The following is a 20,142-nucleotide window of genomic DNA, read 5'->3' as shown; positions in this document are numbered from 1 at the left end:
CACGACCCCAGCCCTTGCCTGGCCTCCGCCCAAGGAAGCCCAGGAGAGGGCGGCGGCGGCGGCTGCAGGGACTGGGGAGAGCGCGCCCCACTGCGAAGAGGAGGAACCTCCCGAAGGCTCCAGGAGACGTCCCAGAGGCTTCGTCCCGCTTTTGCTGGTATCTCTCAGAGGGGTTTACACTGATAACAAGTTCACAGGACCCTGATCCCGTCCCGCCCTCCCAGGGCTCCGTTCTCATCTCCGTGAAAGCTGAGGGCATCTTTAATGCTTCCTTTCCCTCCCACCCAAAGTCCAGTTCGCCAGCTCCAAGACGTGTCCCTGGTGCAGGCGCAGGAAAAAAGTGTGGCAATTCCTCGAAACATCCAACAGAATTACCATATGAGGCCGGCGCCGTGGCTCACACCTACAACCCTAGCACTTTGGGAGGCCGAGGAGGGCAGATCATTTGAGGTCAGGAGTTCAAGACCAGCTTGGCCAAAATGGTGAATCCTCCATCTCTACTAAAAATACAAAAATTAGCCGGTTGTGGTGGTTCGAGTCTGTAGTCCCAGCTACTTGGGAGGCTGAGGCAGGAGAATCACTTGAACTTGGGAGGTGGAGGTTGCAGTGAGCCAAAGTCCCACCACTGCACTCCAGCCTGGGCAACATAGCAACACTCCGTCTAAAAAAAAAAAAAAAAAAAAAAAAAAAATATATATATATATATATATATATATATATATATATATATATAATATTACTGAATGAGCTGGCAATCCTTTTGGGTATACACCCAAGGAATGGAAAGGGAGTCTGGAAGAGACATGTGCATGCCCGTGTTCCTAGCAGCAGAACTCACGATAGCCAAAAGCTGGAAGCAGCCACAGTGTTCACCAAGGCGTGATGTCTGCACTGAATAGGTCTGTCTGTAGACGGAACACTACTCAGCCTTAGAAAGGGAAGAGATGCTGACACCTGCTACAGCGTGGATGAACCCTGATGCCTTATGCTAAGTAAAAGAAGCCAGTCCAACAAGGAAAAATGCCAGGTGATTCTATTTACTTTTTTTTTTTTTTTTTTTTTTTGGCAGAGTCTCCCTCTCTCACCCAGGCTGGAGTGCCATGGTGTGATCTCGGCTCACTGCAACCTCTGCCTCCCAGGTTCAAGCAATTCTCCTGCCTCAGCCTCCCGAGTAGCTGGCACCACAGATGTGTGCCGCCATGCCCAGCTAATTTTTGTATTTTTAGTAGAGACTGGGTTTCACCATATTGGCCAGGCTGGTCTAGAACTCCTGACCTAAGGTGATCCGCCTGCCTTGGCCTCCGAAAGTGCTGGGATTACAGATGTGAGCCACCATGCCTGGCCACGATTCCACATATCTGAGGGACTAGAGTCATCAAATTCGTAGAAATAGGAGAATGGTGAGTGCCTGGGGAAGGCGGGAATGGGAGCTGTGAACAGTGCTGAGTTTCAGTCTGGGAAGATGAAAAGGGTATTATAGATGGATGCTGGTGATGGCTGCACAACGATGTGAATGAACTCAACACCATGGAGCTGTGCATGTTTATATAGTAGAGATGGTAAATTTTATGTGTATTTTACCACAATAAGGAAGGAAGGAAGAAAGGGAAGGATGGAGGAAGAAAAGGGGAAAAAAGGGAGGGAGGGAGGGAAGAAGGAAACAAGGAATGAAAGATGGAAGGAAAGAAGGAAGGGAGGGAGGGAGAGAGGGAAATTCCCTGTGGGCAGCCCTTAACTATTCAAAGAGGGACAAGTGGGACAAGCCTGGAGGCTCTGTTCCTGCCCCCGAAGGACTCTGGCCCAAGGCTGCCCTGCCTGCAGACCCCACTCCAACAGGCCACTTCTGAGATAGCAGAGCCCTGCTGGTCTCCAGGTACACGACCAGGGAGCCCTACATGGGGAGGGCGTTCTCCCCTCCACCCACACATAAGCTGAGGGTTAGGCTATGAAAGGAGCTAGGCACATTCCTCAGCCCCGGGCTCAAAACTCCCTGAGCCCAGTACAAACACCACCTGGAAAGTCTCCGATAAGGAGACAGCCGTTCAAGGTTACTGAAAGCGCAGGAGCCAAAAGAATTTCTTTGTTCCCCTGCAACTTTCGGGCTATAAAAAGCAAACGCTCGCATTGTTCGGGGCCCTCTTGTATACTGTGTAAAGGAGGGACCAAGTTCGAACTTATAGTAAAGATCCTTGCCGCTTGGCTTTGACTCTGGACTCTGGTGGTCTTCTTTGGGGAACAAACAGTCTGGGTATAACATCTGGGGGCCCATCCGGGATTCCCCAAGCCCACCAGACCCCTGGTCAACGGATCTGCTGGGATCCATCTACTGATAGGTGAGCCGGCTCGTCTCCGTTTGTCTGTCTGTGTCTGAGTGTCTGTTCTGAATCTGAATCTGTGACTCAGGAGGTCTGAAGCTGAAGCTGGCACAGTCCTGGCGGACGCGCTATAGGACGGCCAGTGGAGACCGGTGGGAGACGTCCCCTGGCTCTCTTCTGATTTAAATTGCGATCTGAGTTGCCAGAGCGCGTTCGCGATCCGGGCAACAGCTGACTGAATTGCCCCGGTCCCCGGGTGCGCGCTCGCTGTCTGAATTGCCTTGTCCCCTGGTGTGCGCTCGCTGTCTGAATTGCCTTGTCCCCGGGTGCGCGCTCGCTGTCTGAATTGCCCCAGTCCCCGGGTGCGCGCTCGCTGTCTGAATTGCCCCGGTCCCCGGGTGCGCTCTCACTGTCTGAATTGCCCCGGTCCCCGGATGCGTGCTCGCTGTCTGAATTGCCCCGGTCCCCGGGTGCGCGCTCCCGCCCCGGTCCCCAGGTGCGCTCTCCCGGCCCCGTCCCCGGGCTCCCCGGCTTCCGGCGCCGCGCTCCCGGCCCGGTTCCCGGGCTCCCCGGCTTCTGGCGCCGCGCCTGCGCCCCGGTCCCCGGGCTCCCGGCTTCCGGCGCGGATTTCCTTTACAGGGATTCTAACCCACATTCCTTTACAAAAAGAGACACAGAAAGTGAGACTGGGGAGAGAGAAAAAATGAGTGAGAGAGAGACCATAAAAGACGGGAGAGGGAAAAAGTGAGAAGGGAAATCGGAAAGAGAAAGGGGAGAAAAAGGCAGACGTGGAGAGTCAGAGAAAGAGACAGAAAGAAAAAGAGACTGAGTGTGAAGGAGAAAAGACACAGGATGACAGAGAGAGAGAAAGCGCGCGCGAATGAGATAGAAACTTAAAGAAGAGACCCTGTAAGTATGTCAATCAAAGATTTAGACAGAAACGGAAAGATTAGAGAGAGAGATAGAGAGAGGAAGCAGGCGGAGGAGAGGCGGGCTCGCTGAAAGGGAAAGTAACTTTAAAAGGCGGGGGGGGGGGGGGGGGGGCGGACGCGAGGGCGCACTTTGCGGACTAGCCCCCCCCCCCCCCAGCCGCCTGACTCCACCGTGGCTTTACCCCTTCGGGAAATAAGACCCCCAGATGACACAGGAATCCCCAAGCTCCAGTACTGGCCATTCTCCACCAGTGATTTGTATAACTAGAAGACTCAGAGTGCTCGGTTTTCAGACAACTCCAAAGACTTACTGGCTTTACTGGATAGTGTCATGTTCACCCACCAGCCGATTTGAGATGATTGTCAGCAGCTCCTCTGAATCTTGTTTACCACGGAGGAGTGAGAGAGAATACAGGTAAAAGCTAGAAAGCTGGTCCCGGGGGACAACGGTCAACCGACTGCTAATCCTGACCTCATAAACGCGACCTTTCCTCTGACCAGGCCGGCCTAGGACTACAACACGGCAGAAGGTAGGGGACGGCTACACCTTTATCGCCAGACTCTAATGGCAGGTCTCCGGGCAGCTGCTCGCAAGCCCACTAATTTGGCTAAAGTATATTCTATTCTGCAAGAAAAGACAGAGAGCCCAGCCACCTACTTAGAAAGATTAATGGAAGCTTTTAGACAGTACACCCCCATAGATCCAGAGGCTCCAGGAAGTCAGGCAGCTGTTGTGATGTCATTCGTAAATCAGGCAGCCCCAGATATTAAAAAAAAACTCCAGAAATTAGAAGACTTGGAAGGAAAGCGGATTCAGGACCTCCTTCAGATAGCCCAGCGGGTTTACAATAACAGAGATACTCCAGAAGAAAGGCAATTTAAGGCCACTAAAAAATGACCAAGGTCCTGGCAGCAGTAGTACAGAAAGAACATCTACAGCCAGAGTACACCCAACCTAGGTGGCCCCCCCCAGGCATGATAATCTGAAAAAAGACCAATGTGCCTACTGCAAGGAGGCTGGCCACTAGGTAAGAGACTGCCTCGCTGCTGCCCAACCCGGACCTGGACGCCCCACTCCACGACTGCACCAAGGTACTAGCTCAGGTGCACGGAGTTCGAGAATACCTGCAGGATCGCCCATTTCCTGACGCCGACCTCGTCTGGTTCACTGATAAGAGCAGCTTCATGCATCAGGGCCAGAGATACGCTGGAGCGGCAGTGACTTCAGAGACTGAGGTAATCTAGGCGGAACCCCTGCCCCCAGGGACATCGGCCCAGAAGGCCAAACTAATAGTGCTCACCCAAGCTCTTACCTTAGGGGCGGAGAAAAAGCTGACGGTATATACAGACAGCCGATATGCTTTTGCAACGGCGCATATACATAGGGCCATTTACAGGGAGCGGGGGTTACTGACGGCTAAAAAAAAAAAACAAGCAAGAAATCCTAGCCCTGCTAACAGCCCTAAACCTACTCACTGCAGAAAAAGGTAGTACATGTATATTTCTAAAAGAAGACTGTTGTTTCTACATAAATGAATCAAGACTTGTAAAGGACCGGATCCAACAGTTACGCAACTTAAGCACTGAAGTAAAAACACGGCAGTTTGCTTCAGCTGCAGACCAATGGTGGCATTCCTCTATGTTTTCTCTGTTAGCCCCCTTCCTTGGACCCCTGCTAAGTCTACTATTTCTGCTTACCGTAGGACCTTATGTTGTTAACAGAATTTTACAATTTGTTAGGGAAAGATTTGACACCGTACAACTCATGGTCCTCAGAGCCCAATACCAACCTGTAAACGCTGAAATAGAATCAGACTTATAAGACCCAAGATTGGCTCTAAAGATACCTGAAAAGAAGGCGGGAATGAAAGGAGCTAGGCACATTCCTCAGCCCCGGGCTCAAAACTCCCTGAGCCCAGTACAAACACCACCTGGAAAGTCTCCGATAAGGAGACAGCCGTTCAAGGTTACTGAAAGCGCAGGAGCCAAAAGAATTTCTTTGTTCCCCTGCAACTTTCGGGCTATAAAAAGCAAACGCTCGCATTGTTCGGGGCCCTCTTGTATACTGTGTAAAGGAGGGACCAAGTTCGAACTTGTAGTAAAGATCCTTGCCGCTTGGCTTTGACTCTGGACTCTGGTGGTCTTCTTTGGGAAACAAACAGTCTGGGTATAACAGCTACAGCCCAGCATCCTGGTGCCACCTGCCCTGTTTGTGGGGCTGAATGTTCTCCCTGGACAGGCCTGGCACATGGAAGGAGCTTAGTAATCAGCTGTGGATCCAGTCCTCTGAGTCTGTGCTCTGTACCGTGAAGGACACCAGAATATGTCACCCCAAAATGAGCCTCAGAAATTATCTTGAGCTGAAGGCCACTAAGATACAGCAGAAGCAGAGAAATCTCTCTCTGCCCTGTCCCTCTGCTGCCTGAGGCAGGATGGACATTCTCTTTATAGGAGAGAGACGCATCAGCCAGAGAAAAGAAGGCATGCGAGGACTCTATGAACGAACCTTCTGCCTTAGTTTCCTCCCAATACTCACCTTGCCAGTTTCCCAACCTTGGAAGCCTAAAACCGCTCTCCTGGGTCCTGTCATTTCCCCACATGTTGATTATTCTTTGTTGAAGATGCTCCATAACCCAGTTCTCAATCACTGTTCTGAGTTGCTTTTTGTTGAGGTTTCTCCAGTGAGATGTGCACTACATGCATCAATGAACTGTTTTTCTCTTTTGTAAAGAGCCCCAGTTGGAACCCTAAGAGGAGCAGAAGGAAACTTTCACTCCCCTACCATGGCACAGTAGCCTGCCACATTCAGGGCTGGGGGCTAGTCGAGGTTCTCGTACCTTTTGGCTGACTTTCTAGCCCCCACTCCTCGTCCCATCAGCTCACTGTTTCCATAAAACATTTGTTATGGCAATGTGCAAGGAGCTCCCTGCCACTGCCCTGAACTTCTTCCCTGAAAACAAGCTAGCCAGTGTTCAGAGGAAGGGAAGGAATAAAAGGCTCTGCAAAGGAGAGCCCAGTCAGACCAGGAGGTGTAAGCATGAAAGCGATGTGGTATTCACAAATGCTTGGGCCAGGGAAGGACTTGGTTCAGAAGAATGTACAGTCTTGCCCAAGGTCTTGCAGAATTCAGGGCAATGTTGTGGCCCAAACCCAGGTCCAGGGAGACCTCCATTCTGGTTTGCATGTGTTGGAAACAAGTGCTTGGTGTAGCCAAAAGAAACGCGCAGTTAGAACATTTCTCAGCAAGTCATCTTTACTTCTGCAGAAGGGTACTGCTTGTGCCTGTTACAGTCCCAAGAGCACATCGAACAAAGGAGGGAAGGGATTTTTATCCCTAATTTCTGTTTCTGTGTCCTTCCCCATATGGCTGGGGTTGGACCGCATAACCTAAGCTGATCCCGAATGGCTAAGGCTTAAACCTTCCCAAATAAGGTAAATGTGCGATTTTTGAAAAGGTTGGGTGGGATAGGATTGGTTTACAAATTATTTATATAGTTGAGATGGTAAATTTTATGTGTATTTTACCACAATAAGGAAGTTGAATCTTTGAAGAGGAACCTAGTTGTCTAAACAATTTCCCTTTTTTTATTTTTATTTTTTTTTAAGTAGAGATGGGGTTTCACCATGTTAGCCAGGATGGTCTCGATCTCCTGACCTCGTGATCTATCTGCCTCGGCCTCCCAAAGTGCTGGGATTACAGGCGTGAGCCACAGTGCCTGGCCTCCCCTCTTCGGTTTTATAGTTCTTCCTCTTCAAATTTCTTTAACAGGATTTGGCTTTGTTTTTCTTCTTGATCATCTAGGAGCAAGAGCTTATCTGAGGACGGATGGGGAGAGGTGGGGGAGGTTTTTGTGACAGCTGCTTCTACGAGCCTTTGGGTTAACTCACGAATACAAGGTATGATACAGCAGCCCTCAAGGATGAGTACACCTGTAACCATTGCAAGGGAGGTAAAGATTGAGGTCATGAGTCCCTTCCATTTTCCAAACCATTTCTCCGTGACACCTGTAAAGGGGTCATCTATTCCAGAGTTCTCAGCTAATTCATTTGCTCGGGTGGTAAGGCCTTATAAGGCTTTTGTGATTGTTCCGTCCGGGGCTGTGTTTAGGGATAAAAGTGCCACATTGGACCCCAATCATGACACAGACTCTGCCCTTTTTGGCCAATATCATGTCAAGGGCTATCCTATTTTCCTAGGCCATCTGGCTGGAAGGGCCTAATTGTTCAGCTATTCCTTTTATGGCGTCTCTGGTGTAACTGATGAATCACTGTTGATTTTAGTATATATAATGTGTCCAGTCTACATTTTTGTTTATAGTGGACCACCAGAATAAGATAGACTCAAACCTGGTGGCTATTTGGTTTCAAGCTTTGAATTCATTTGGTACCCTCCTGTGTGCGACCCCAATACTGTCTATGTAAACATGAGGGGTCAAAGGACCCATGAGGGCCTTCTCTTTTCCTTTGGGCTACCTGCTTCCTGTCTGGTTGGTGAAATGCCAAGGTGAAAGGGACGGTCAATTGGTTCAGAGCGTAAGTGCTACTCCAATAGTTTGGCAGAATATTCAGTATTGGTCCCCCACAATACCACTATACATCCGCTTGGGGATGGAGTAGGGCTGACTGATTGGTTAGCTTTTGGAAAGGTTTAGGCCCATTAAATCCCATGAGGTTTTCGAGGAATGTCAGATTTTCCCCTTGCCATGAGAGACATGAGGTAAAATTGGCATCAAGAGCTGGAAGTCAAGTGGCCCTTGGGGGCTGTCCCATAGGCTTCTGACTTTTGGGAAAAGTAGTGAAAGAGTGGCACATGACCCCAGGCTGTGGGGTGCTGGAAGAGAACTACCATACAGTCCATGCCTGATTGCTTGGCCCATCTGGGTGGGAAGGGAGTAATCTGAGTTTCTAGCCTGCCCGTCGCACAAGGGTAACAATCGCTTTTCTTAAGGGTATGAATGGAGTATTTAACCCATTCCAGCCAGACATTTACATCTCGATACCCAGTCTCTATGGGTAGGGTTTGCTTTAAGTCCTTGACCTCTACTATAGTTAGTTTGGTTTTGTCATTGAACATGAAACATGAGGCAAATTTGATTTTGTGAGTTTGAGGAGAGGGCAATGGTGGGAGATGGAGGAGGAAGAACAAAGTGTATCTCAAAGGCACCTGTAGGATCTTTTCCAGTGATATCTGTTCCTAGACAATAAAGGCGCTCTAAAGTGGGGTTAGGGTCGATGGAGGTGGGGATGTGAATAGAGAGAAGTAGGCTGGTCGCGGTGGCTCACGCCTGTAATCCCAGCACTTTGAGAGGCCAAGGCGGGCGGATCACGAGGTCAGGAGATCAAGACCATCCTGGATAACACAGTGAAACCCCATCTCTACTAAAAATATAAAAAAATTAGCCGGGCGAGGTGGCGGGCGCCTGTAGTCCCAGCTACTCGGGAGGCTGAGGCAGGAGGATGGCGTGAACCCAGGAGGCGGAGCTTGCAAATTGGTTAACACTGGTTCCACGGCCACTTCTGTTGTGGTTGGAGTCATTCATAATAAAGTGTGCTGGACTCCTATGCAGAGCTCTGAATTTCAGAGGCCTTTTAACTCGGCAGATAACCAGCTGCTTCCTTCAGAAGACATTTGAGTCCCCTTTACCTGCCAGGGTGACCCTGGGAGTTTGAAGATGAATGAGACAAGCCCTCCCTGTCTTATGGATTTTACTGTCCAGAGGGGAGACAGATGTGGATGGTGAAGGAGGCCCTATCAGAGGTCAGCGCACATCAGTTTTATTTCTTCAGCACTTGCTGTGTTCAGGTGGTGCCCGGGGCCATGTGCAGAGCATCTGGGGACACTGCCCATGGCATCCCAGGCACAGCTAGCATCTGCGCCATCTTCATACTTGGCCTGAGTTTTGGGGAAGTACCGAGGATGGCTTCTGCCTTTGCTGGACAGGGTTGGAAGTCAGGGCAGCCCTCCACAAGGAGATGATCGCCAGCTGATTCCTCAAGAAAGAGAGGTGGTCCCCACATGGGCAGAGGAGGGCAGCATGTACAGACCTGGGTGTGGGGTCTGGGGCATGTGCATCTGAGTCGGGTCTGCTGGGAGACAGCAGGAGTGAGGTGTGAAGGCAGTTGGAATTTATAGGATAAATGATCACTAAGGCGATGCTGGGAAAACATAAAATTGGGACTCTCTGGGGTAAACGTGGACTTAGGTTGACCCTGGGTGTGGGTGTTTTCAGGCTCTGAAGGCAGAGATTTAGGAAATTGGGGCAGAGCTGAGCCACAGACGAGGATGAAGACCACCCTTGGGAAGTTGAATGGGACAGGGGTGGAAACCCAGTGAATGTCGTGGGGTCAGTCCAGCAGGAAGGCAGCAGAGGAGACCGGTGTCCTCAAAGGCCCCGTGGGGCCTGCCTCTCAAAGTCCTGGGATTACAGGCATGAGCCACTGCTCCCTGCCGATATTTTTAAAATTTCTAAGCTACTCTCTCTCATACCCACTCCCGTATTTTTTTTTTTTTTGAAAACAAGGATTATAGCTATATTTTTTCCAAGGGAACAAAACAGTTACCTGTTTGAAGTACAAATAACACCGTGTTTAAAAACTGAAAATGCCAATTTACATAGAAGTTTCCAAATACCCAGTTGGTTTGAGCCTTGCATTGCAGTGTCACTACCTGCTCTTAAATTTCTACACCATGTATATATAGCGAGGCAGGGACAGCTCATACATCTTCAGGTTTCAATTCTATTAAATTGGGCTATATTTTCATTTATTTTGGCACACCTGTGGGTGTGGGAAGCAAGGCCAGGGTATTTATTTTGAAGCTTGTCCTATAACAGTTGGGAAGATTTTCACATTTTTAGAATTTTCATAGTAATAGTTATAATTTACAAAGAATTTAAAATTGTGTAGTCATTATTTTGCTTTTTTCTAGATGTGCCCCGAAACAGGGTTGCTAACTACAATTCTACATCATAGGATTCAGAACAGTACCCTTTTGGAGCAGATGCCTGTAATCGAGGAATTCTGCCTAGTCAGTTCACTTTAAGCGTGTTTCAAAGGTTTTCTTTATCCTAGTTGGCACCTGTGGCTATAGTTTGTTTTCACTGCTGAGGAATATTCCATGATGGAAACCGTAATTCATCTGTTTTTCATATCGGTGGACATTTGGATTGTTTTGGGAGGGCGTGTATGTCTATTCAGCCTTCATTTTTTCAGGATTTTTTGTAGAAGATAATATAACAGTGTAATATCCTCTGCTACGGAGCCAACACGAACCCTGATTACAGCCACACAGACTCTCACACAGACTCTCAGGCCTTGTTACCAACGCACAGAACCATTTTCTTAAGTTGAAACACAGTAGCAGAACCTGAAGCCATGTGAACGGGTCCTCCGATCTTACACTTGGAATTTACTTTTTATTACTATGTCCGCTAATTAGGAAGCATATCAATTATACAGAAATCTGAGAATGTAAAATTATACGTTTATAACAGAAAAAAAACTTATTTAATAGCCCAGAACACATGGCTGTGTTTTTCCCTCATGGCCCACCACTGTTTTCTTTGCTTGAAATGGGAAATGACACTTGAAGGCGGTTTTCTAGCGACTGTTAGACTGGCATAGTTCTTCAGAGACAGAGGATGTAAAGCACATGGAGAATTTCTGTTTGTGGAATGTGATTTCCCGGTCACCTCATTCAGGCTGCTGCCGCCTTCCCCTCTGGCCGCCTGCACCGTGGGACATCTGAGGAGGTCCCCGTTTCATCCTCTGGAAATTCTGAAAAGGAAGGAGAGGAGGGCGTGCAGGGTGTGGTGCATTTGTGTTGGTCCTTCGAGGTTTTATTTGGAGTCTCGGCTGTCTTGGTGGTTCCTGCCTTTATGTCCCTAGCTCATGGCTTCGTCCTTGTGTCTAACTCACAGGCAGACAGATGGAAAGGGAAGTTGTATTCAGCCAACAGCTTGATGTTATTCTCAAGGCTCAAATCGACTGGTTATTTGGAGACTTCTGTGCAAATGGGCATTTTTGGTTTTTAAACATGGTGTCTTATTTGCACTTCAAATGGGTAACTGGTTCTCTTGGGAAAATGTATAGCCATAAAGCTGGTTCTTTAAAAAAAAAAAAAAAAGGGAGTGGGTGTGAGAGTGGCTTAGAAATTACACCAGTAATGGTCGGGTGTGTTGGCTTACGCCTGTAATTCCAGCACTTTGAGAGGAGGAGGCAGGTGGATCCCCTGAGGTTAGGAGTTCGAGACCAGCCTGGTCAACATGGTGAAACCCCGTCTGTACTGAAAATATGAAAATTAGCCGGGCTTGGTGACAGGCACCTGTAATCCCAGCTACTTGGAAGGCTGAGGCAGGAGAATCACTTGTACCCGGGAGGCAGAGGTTGCAGTGAGCCGAGATTGCACCACTGCACTCCACCCTGGGCGACAGAGCAGAAACTCCATCTCAAAATAGAAAAAACAAAACACAAAAAACAAAAAACAAAACAAAACAAAAAAATCCGGTAATGGAAACCTGATTGCGTCATCTGTGATGGAGATGGCGGATTATTTCATTTTTAGTGACAGGATGAATTGGATATGTTTGCAGTATTGATCTTGACAAGGGAAATGGTGAGAACCAAATGTGCCGCCCAGCTTGGGCCTCGCCCTTGGCAGAAGACCCTGGCGGGCAACAGACTGGAGACTCGGAGACCCAGGGGAGAATTCTCACGCCTTGACGCTGGTGCAGTCTGTGCTTCTGGACTCTTGCTGGAGGGAGCAGCCCCTTTGCCTTGCAGGCTTTGGTGCAGTGGAGACCTTAGGACCTGCCCCTCCTGGCACACCTGTGGGTGTGGTGAGCAGTGCCAGGGCTGAGGCACAGGTGCTGAGCCGGGAACGTGGGACGGGAGAGGCTGCACACGCCAGCAGACGTCTGCTCCAGCAGCTGGGGGTGTCCGCAAGGGGGCGGGGCGTTGGTTTTCCTCCTTGAATTTGGGTGGGGAGGGTGTCCTGGGGTGCTGTGTCTGCACTTGTGTTGCTCTGAGGTCAAGCTGTGGCCCCGAGTCCCTGTCCCTCTGCCAAAGTGAGGGTTTGCCCATTTTCAGGTCAGATTTCCCTTGGGTCCGGGCCTCTAGGAGTGGGGGGCATTCGAAGGGGGCGTGAGCACGGTGGACACGCCTGGGCCTCTTCCTCTCCCCTCAGCTCCTGGGCTGTGTGTGAAGAGCTGCCCAGCGGAATCACCCTCCTGCCTGGTGTTTCATTCACCAGAAATCGTTCTCACTGTGGACTCTTGAGTCAAATGTAATCCAGGAATGGAATGTGCTGTTGCTGGATGCCACACACAGCATCAGGAGCCTAGTTGGGGATTATATGATCTTACCCCACACCTTAAAAGTGAAGACTATAGTTGTCAGGCCTCTGAGCCCAAGCCAAGCCATCGCATCCCCCGTGACTTGCACGTATATATGCCCAGATGGCCTGAAGTAACTGAAGAATCACAAAAGTGCAAATGCCCTGCCTGGACTTAACTGATAACATTCTAGCAGAAATAAGTGAAAATGGCCTGTCCTTGCCTTAAGCGATGATTTTTTTTTTTTTTTTTTTTGTGAAATTCCTTTTCCTGGCTCCTCCTGGCTCAAAAAGCTCCCCCACTGAGCACCTTGTGACCCCCACTCCTGCCCGCCAGAGAACAACCCCCCTTTGACTGTAATTTTCCTTTACCTATCCAAATCCTATAACACGGCCCCACACCTACCTCCCTTCGCTGACTCTCTTTGGACTCAGCCCGCCTGCACCCAGGTGAAATAAACAGCCATGTTGTGCTCACAAAGCCTGTTTGGTGGTCTCTTCACACGGGCGTGCATGACAATAGTTAAGGGGATACTGAAGTGTTTGGCAGCTCCAAGAACTTTTTCAGTTTGTGTCAGGCCATTTTAGGCAGAAGGAAAAGCTTGCTTAGAGAATCTTACAGAAATGTTTGGTGCAGGGCCGTTAACTCGTGGAATAAATGTATAACTTTCCATGGCAGACCTCTGGAAAGAGATGCACTTTGAGTGCACCCTGGCCTGCTCGCTACAAGAATCAGCCGTGTCACCCCGCTTTCCTTGGGTCTGCAGCTGTGCGTGGTCCATTGCCCTGCACTGTGGCCATGGAAGGGAAGATGATCTGGAATGCTGGCGACAGTTATCGGTGTGTGTTGATGTGTGCTGCTTTCTACAGGGGAGAACATTTCTGTTTAATAAACATCTCATCACGATGATGACAGCAAGATATTTGAGTCTCATTCAATAGTGTTTCTGGGTTCCTTCTGTTTTTAATCTGCTTTCTAGCACTAGGCAAGTGAAGACATGGAAAGTAAAAACCCATCGAACTTGTAGAGACATGGTGTTGTGTAGGAGCAGACTGTAGCCTCTGGCTCTGTTTAAAGATTGTAGTAAACCTCTTACCTGGCATGGTCAGGGTGTAAATTATCTTGTTTAATCGAAATGTGTATGAGTCAAAGCTGGCGCCTGCATTGTTGATGAAATACCAGATTTTAAGGGAACATGTCAATGTGCCTTAAGACACCAACAAAGTCCCTCACTGAGGTTCGGCGCGGGTTCAGAGGAGCTGAGCCTTAGATCACCAGGGTCATCTCTGGGAGCAGATGCTCAGTGTGGGCATTAGTCACTTAGCCTTTCCAGAGCCGAGGAACAGCTCTCTGTGGTGGTTTTTGGAACCTGTATTTTGAGTCAGTTTGTCCCACTTGACTCGAAGTTGCCGCGCAGTTTCAGACCTTTGCCTTCACCGTGCGCTCGTTTTCTTGTCCTCTGATAACTGCCTCGGTGGCCCCGGCCTGACATTTGAGCCTCGTCGTTCATGCACACAGGCTTCGTGGTGGGACAAAGGTCACGACTCCGGCTTGCACAGTTCCGTGCCTCTCACCAGGGTTTATCACATCACTCCCAGGATCTCCCGTTTAGAGGAAGAGTGTCCCTTTCCTGCAGGCCCTGTGTGGTGTGGAAACCACCCCTACCTACCTTTCTCCTGTTTGAACTGTACCATGAAGCTATTTCTGTTCTAGCCAACCGTCAGAATTTAAGGAACAGTGATTTATGTAACTTATCACATGCTTCTCAGCAGTTCTTTATGAATTTCATTCTGTTGTGAAATTATTGCAGTTTTCATGGCTATGCTGGTCTCAGGTTGTGGCCCTTGGTAACTACCTTGAAATGAATTGCCTTCCCCATTGTGTGTTAAGGTTGTGCCTGGGAGCCGTTGAGGCCTCACCTCTGCTTAGGGTAGTGGCTTTGCTCTCCTGACAAGAGAAAGAATCTTATTTAGAGCATTTCTAATGTGGTTTTTGCTTCCAGACAGAATTACTTTTTTCACAGAGACAGCCACTAAAGTCATAAATTATGCTCAGGATGGACACACGGGTCAGCTGACAGAGTGGAGTCCAGAACAGATCCAAAGACGCAAAAGCAGTTCAGTGGAATTTGAGTCTTTTCAACAAATGGTGCTGGAATTATGGGACAGCCGTATGCAAAAGAGTGAAAACAGGGAGAAATTCCTGTATGAAAATTAAGGTGGACCATAGCCCTGAATGTAAAATACCAAACTACAAAACCTGTAGAAGAAAGGGAAATTGTCGAGACCTAGGGTGAGAACTCTTAGCCATGATACCATGATCCATAATCAAGGAAGAAAACAAGTAGGTAAGACTCATCAAAATTAAACTTCTAATATAAAAGACACCCCTAGGGAATTGAAGAGACACATTTTCGATAGATGGGGAGAAGATGTCTATGAACCATGCAGCCGGCAAAGGACTCGTATCCAGAATGCACAGGACTCCCATGGCTCATGACAGAGAACAAACCACCTGACTTAAAAGCGGCAGAGACCTGAACAGATGCTTCGCTGAAAAGGACGGGAGGATGGCCTGAAAGCATCCGAAATGACCTTCAGAGTGACTGATGTCACCGAGATGTGCACCGAAGCCGCAGTGAATTTGTTCACACCCCTGCTGGAGCACCTGACTAAGGTCTTCCGACAGCCCCAGGTGCTGGTGAGGACAGGCGATGCCGGGGCTCCTGTGCGATGCTGGGGTTCAGCACGGTGCAGACAGCTTCGCGGTTTCTTACAAAACTGAACTCACACAAATGTGGGGCCCAGTGACCCCACTCCTGGGTATTTACCCTAGAGAAACAGAAGCTGATGTTTAAGAAAAACTGTGCCCAGATGTTAATAGCGCTGTCTATGGTTGCCCAAAACAGGTTACAATGTGCCACAGCCATACGTGGAATAATAAACACCCAGCAGCCCCGAGGCCTGGCTGTTGATCACAGGACACCCTGGGTGCACCTCCAAGCACGATGCCCAGGAAATCGTGATTTTGTGAGTGTTTTGCGACAACACTCGCAAAAGACAGACCCGGGGGATGGGAGAACACGGAGACGGTGGTTGCTGGGAATGGGAGGGTATGCTTATGAGGCCCCGTGAGTGGGTTTGGGGCTGTTGGACTGTTCTGCTTGTGTGATGATGATTATGGGAATATTTGTGCCGAAATTCACAGAACTGAACACTGTTCACTTTACAGCAATTTTTAAAAAGTGGTAATATGCTCATTTTCAGTACTGTTTTTAATGGAAGATGGAGTTTGCAGATGATTCATTAGGGCAAGCTTGTCTCAGGAGTTTGTAGACGATTCGCTAGGGGCCTGTCTCAGGGCCCTTGGGTTGGGTTGGGTTGGGTTGGAAAAGCCTTCCCTGTTGCGGGCAGTAGCATGGGGCATGGAAAGGACATCACCATGGAAACACGTAGAATCCTTTGAAGAAACATGTGTATTTCTAACTTGCTATAAGATAGAATTGGAATTTGTAATGGTTTTGTTTTCTAGAGTCTACGTAGAATAGGGAAGACAGTGTAATAAAAGCTAATTTTGAAATGAAGAATTTTAAAGATTTTCAATAACAATAGCTCTAGGAAGTCACCCTGGAAATGTTTTTAAAGATGTTGAGCAGCAATAGCTCTAGGAAGAGTCACCCTGGAGTTGCTTCTTGAGCATTGGTTTCCTGGCTGTATCTTCTGACTTTCATTTTTGAGTTTTGCTGTGAGTTGGGGATGTGTGGGAATAGCCATCCCCAGGTGTTGGGTAGCAGTGGCCCTACAGGGGGGTGCTTGTGCCCTGAGGCCTGGGGCACTGTTCCAACCTAGCTTGGAACATGGTGACTCTTGTCAGTGGCTGGAGTAAGAGTACCAGCCTGGCAGGCTGGGGGAGCCCCGGGGTGGTCTGGGCACTGTCCTCCCTGCCTGCAGGACAGCAGCTGGAGGAGCTCGAAGGCTGCCTGCCTCGTGGCTGTCAGCACAGCAGCCCCTCCTGGCCCTGGAGCAAGCTTTGGGCCCATGAGTCTCTGCGCCAGGACTTGCCTCCTGGGACCTCCGCCACTGTCCTGAGGGCCCTGGTGCCACTTTCCCGGTGGGACCCAAGTCTCAGGCAGCTGCGACCCCAGATTCTGTTGCTTTCCCTGCTGTCTCATTCCAGCACAAGTGCTCACCTCACTCAATGCAGAGCCTCAGGTTCCCTCAAGATCCCCAGAGATGGAATCTCCCAATTTAACAAGATAGTTGGTGACAAGATTTGAGCGGCACTGATTTAACTCAGCTTCCAGAGTTTAAGTTCCCAAGACACAGTCCTGCTCCTTCCCTGGCCTCATCCTGTGTGGCTGGTGTGGATGCGGGGTTTCCGGAGGGTGGGGCTGAGGCAGGTCAGCAGCAGGGGGCTGGCTCATTACTGATCGCTCAATGCCTTGAGGATAACTAGGATTAATGACCTTTATAGGGTTGTAGGTTTGGGGTATATACATATATATGCACATATATATATATGTGTGTGTGTGTGTGTTTGTGTATATATATATATTTTAAACGAATTGGATTTCACGTGGGGCAACCTACAGTAGTGTGGCCTCCCCAGGTGCCCAGCAAGCCACCTGCTGACACTGTTACTGTGTGTGCTTCCGTCATCCCCCGAGGTGGACACGGTTATCACCGTATTTTTCTGACATGAAACTTGGAGAGCAGAGGGTTTAGGAAACTCCTGAAGCCACACTGTTTGCGGGACCCGGGTGGTCTGGCTTAGACCCTGCACTGCTCACCCCTCCCCACGTTGTCAACAGACCCAGGTGGTCTGGCCTTAGAACTCACGCTGGTCACCCCTCCCTGCCACGTTGTGGGGTTTTTCCTGCTTCTGGGCAGCATTTGATAGCTTGTGTAACAAGGCCAAGACTTTCTATGAGTGGATATGCCATTATCTGAGATCCAGAACGTTTCCTGGACCTGGCGTTGCCGATGTCACATAAGGGGAGGTAAAAACATTTTCACTGTGGTCATTGGGGCTCCTGAAATGGTGTTTTTCCCAGTGAAAATTTGCTCATAAAAATCTGTTAACTCAATGCTATGTGAACAGGAAGAAGTGTGTTGGGCTCTAGTTAAATGTCTCAGAGCCACAGAAGTAAATGAGGGCACCTTCCGAGCACAGCCTCCCTGAGGAGGCCAAGGACGTTTGCCTGGGGCAGGGCTGGTCTGCCTGGAGAGGCCTCTGCCATGATGTAGGTTAGTTGAAGTAGTTGAGGGGGGGTGGCGTGAAGTCGGTGGTCCCCAAGGAAGCCCCTAGCAAGGCCGGTTGCCGTGGGATGGAAAACTGCCGTTCAGTGGCTGTAATCCTGGCTTCACGGGTCTGACGTACAATCCTGCACTTGGATTCTTGGATCCTAGCCAGGTCAGATGGCCCTGAAAGGACATTCGGACTGTGACGGTTGCACCCATTCTCAGCATCTGCAGGGTCTTCTATGTATGTGTGTGTTTCCATTTTCTTTCAGCACAATTTCTCTCTCCCAGTGAAGTCACGAGAAATAGAAGGAAACGTGGAACGAAGATGTGATTGAGGCAAGTGTGGTGGGGTCTTCGACTTTATTTTGGTTGGTGCTCAAGAACTCCACCTGACCTCAGAGCTGAGCGTTTCTGCCAGGAGGTCCTGCCTTTTATCCTACCTCGAGGCCTGCTGACACACTCCAAGAAGCTTTATTAACAAGTTGCCTTCTCCTTTTACAGCAGTTGGATATATTTGCAGCAAAACAAAGGAATAACCCCCCAATATGGTGATTAAATGCATTTAAGTATAGATAACATTCAGTCTTGAAGGGCCTGGGATTTTAATCATCTTTGGGTCATGTAACAAGTGGTGTTGGTGATTAAAATCTCCTGACAGCTTTGTTCTTCCACGTTCCTCAGTTTTGAATGATGATCTTCCTGGTTGTACCTTGGAGGGGCGTATGTGTCAGTAGAGAGCAGAGTGGTGGTTCCCAGAGGCTGGGAAAGGACAGAGGTGAGGCCCCTGAAGGACGCTGGTCTTCCTGGTTTAGGGGTTTGGGGCTCAGCCACCTTCCTGTGTCTGTGTAAATTATACCCAGGATCATTTTCACTTGCCCCACTTTAGTTGAGCATTGGAGCTTCAGGATGTGTGTGCCCACGTCACCTAGACCGTGATCCTGGAGTTGGGTGAGACTGATTCCCGAGTTTATAGAATTACTCTGGGATTATTAAAAACAAAAGCACTTGAGGCATTCATAATGCTATTTCCTGAACATAATTTGTGTTCAGTTCTTCAGAAACATTTGTCTGAGGAAGCATCTATAATTTTTGTTTTCTGCCACTCAGTGCTAGAAGGAATTGTGTAACACTCAAGTGAGTGGCATTATTCCCCTCCCTCCACCATGCAAGCAAGATTAAAGGTACCTCTGGCTCCCCTCAGTCTTCTCACCTGCAGGGTGCCTGGCATGGCAGTGTGCTGCCTTCCATCTTCTTTATGGGGAGAATCAGTCATGTTTGTGTGTATTGCTCAGCTCAGCCTGGTGCGGTTGTGTGGGTGAGGAGCTTGGTTGCTAGGTGACCCTCCCAGGCCTGCCTCCCACCTCCCTAGGCCTTGTTCTAAACTGACAGATAACCAGTGTGTTTTGGAAGAGGACAGCAGCAGGGCAGGAGAGAGTTTGTTCAGACTTTCTCCTTGCCCTGACGTTTGAGCCTTCATCCAGCCTGGGCCCTTCTACAGAGCTGCCTTTGTGTGTGGCAAACCACTTCCTCCCAGTAACCCTGCTTTCAGAGGTTTGGAAATGTGACTGAACTCATCTTCAATTTAAAGCGTACTATTACATTTTAATGTTGAAATTGATGTATTTTATGGCCTTTATTTGGTTTCTCTTTATTTTTTTCCCCCATATGAGACATAGCATCTTAAGGGAGACAGCCTGGTGTTGGCCCTCTTTCCTAAGGATGGAAGTGAATTCTGAAAGCCCTTTATGTAGGCAGCGAAATAATCAGGGAATCGTTATTATAGCTATGCCTGTCCATGTAAAGCGAGCACGACTCATAAGCAGAAAAAAGTGCAGCCCGGGGGCAAGGTGAGCCCTAATGCTGCCTGTGCCTCGCCTTCCCGCCTTGAGGAACGGAAGTGCAAACACAGGTAGTTGAGTTAGCCTCCAAGCCCAGCCTGCACCCCCCTCACATCCCTCTGCATCTGCAGGGGCACAGGCCGTGCTGCACCCCTCGCTCAGTGACAGGGCTGATGCCTCAGGAACAGAGGGTGCTGTCTGCCCCTTGCTCAGTGCCAGGGATGATCTGTCAGGATTCCCTGTGCTCATCTGGTCCTCCTGTCTTCATCACCAGCCTCCTGCTGGTAACGGGCTTGTTATTACCTTGGTACGGGTAACAACATACTCATACCAACGTATGTAATAACATACCCATACCAACGTATGTAATAACATACCCATACCAACATATGTAATGACATACCCATACCAAGGTGTTGTGGGGCGGTGCTCAGTCCTCCGAGGGAATCGGCCCTTAGCCGATTCATATTCAACAGGACCGG

At 49.1% G+C, this 20,142-nt stretch overlaps 1 protein-coding gene across 1 annotated transcript in view; it reads left to right on the top strand.

Moving 5' to 3' along the window:
- Window positions 1-20,142, top strand: part of LOC106993580 (uncharacterized) — a 53,787-nt gene that overhangs the window by 8,545 nt on the left and 25,100 nt on the right. The gene's annotated exons all lie outside the window — the stretch shown is intronic.

The sequence above is a fragment of the Macaca mulatta genome, chromosome 15, assembly GCF_049350105.2.
Source record: "Macaca mulatta isolate MMU2019108-1 chromosome 15, T2T-MMU8v2.0, whole genome shotgun sequence".
NCBI lineage: Eukaryota > Metazoa > Chordata > Mammalia > Primates > Cercopithecidae > Macaca > Macaca mulatta.
This window is presented reverse-complemented; position numbering and strand designations above follow the sequence as displayed.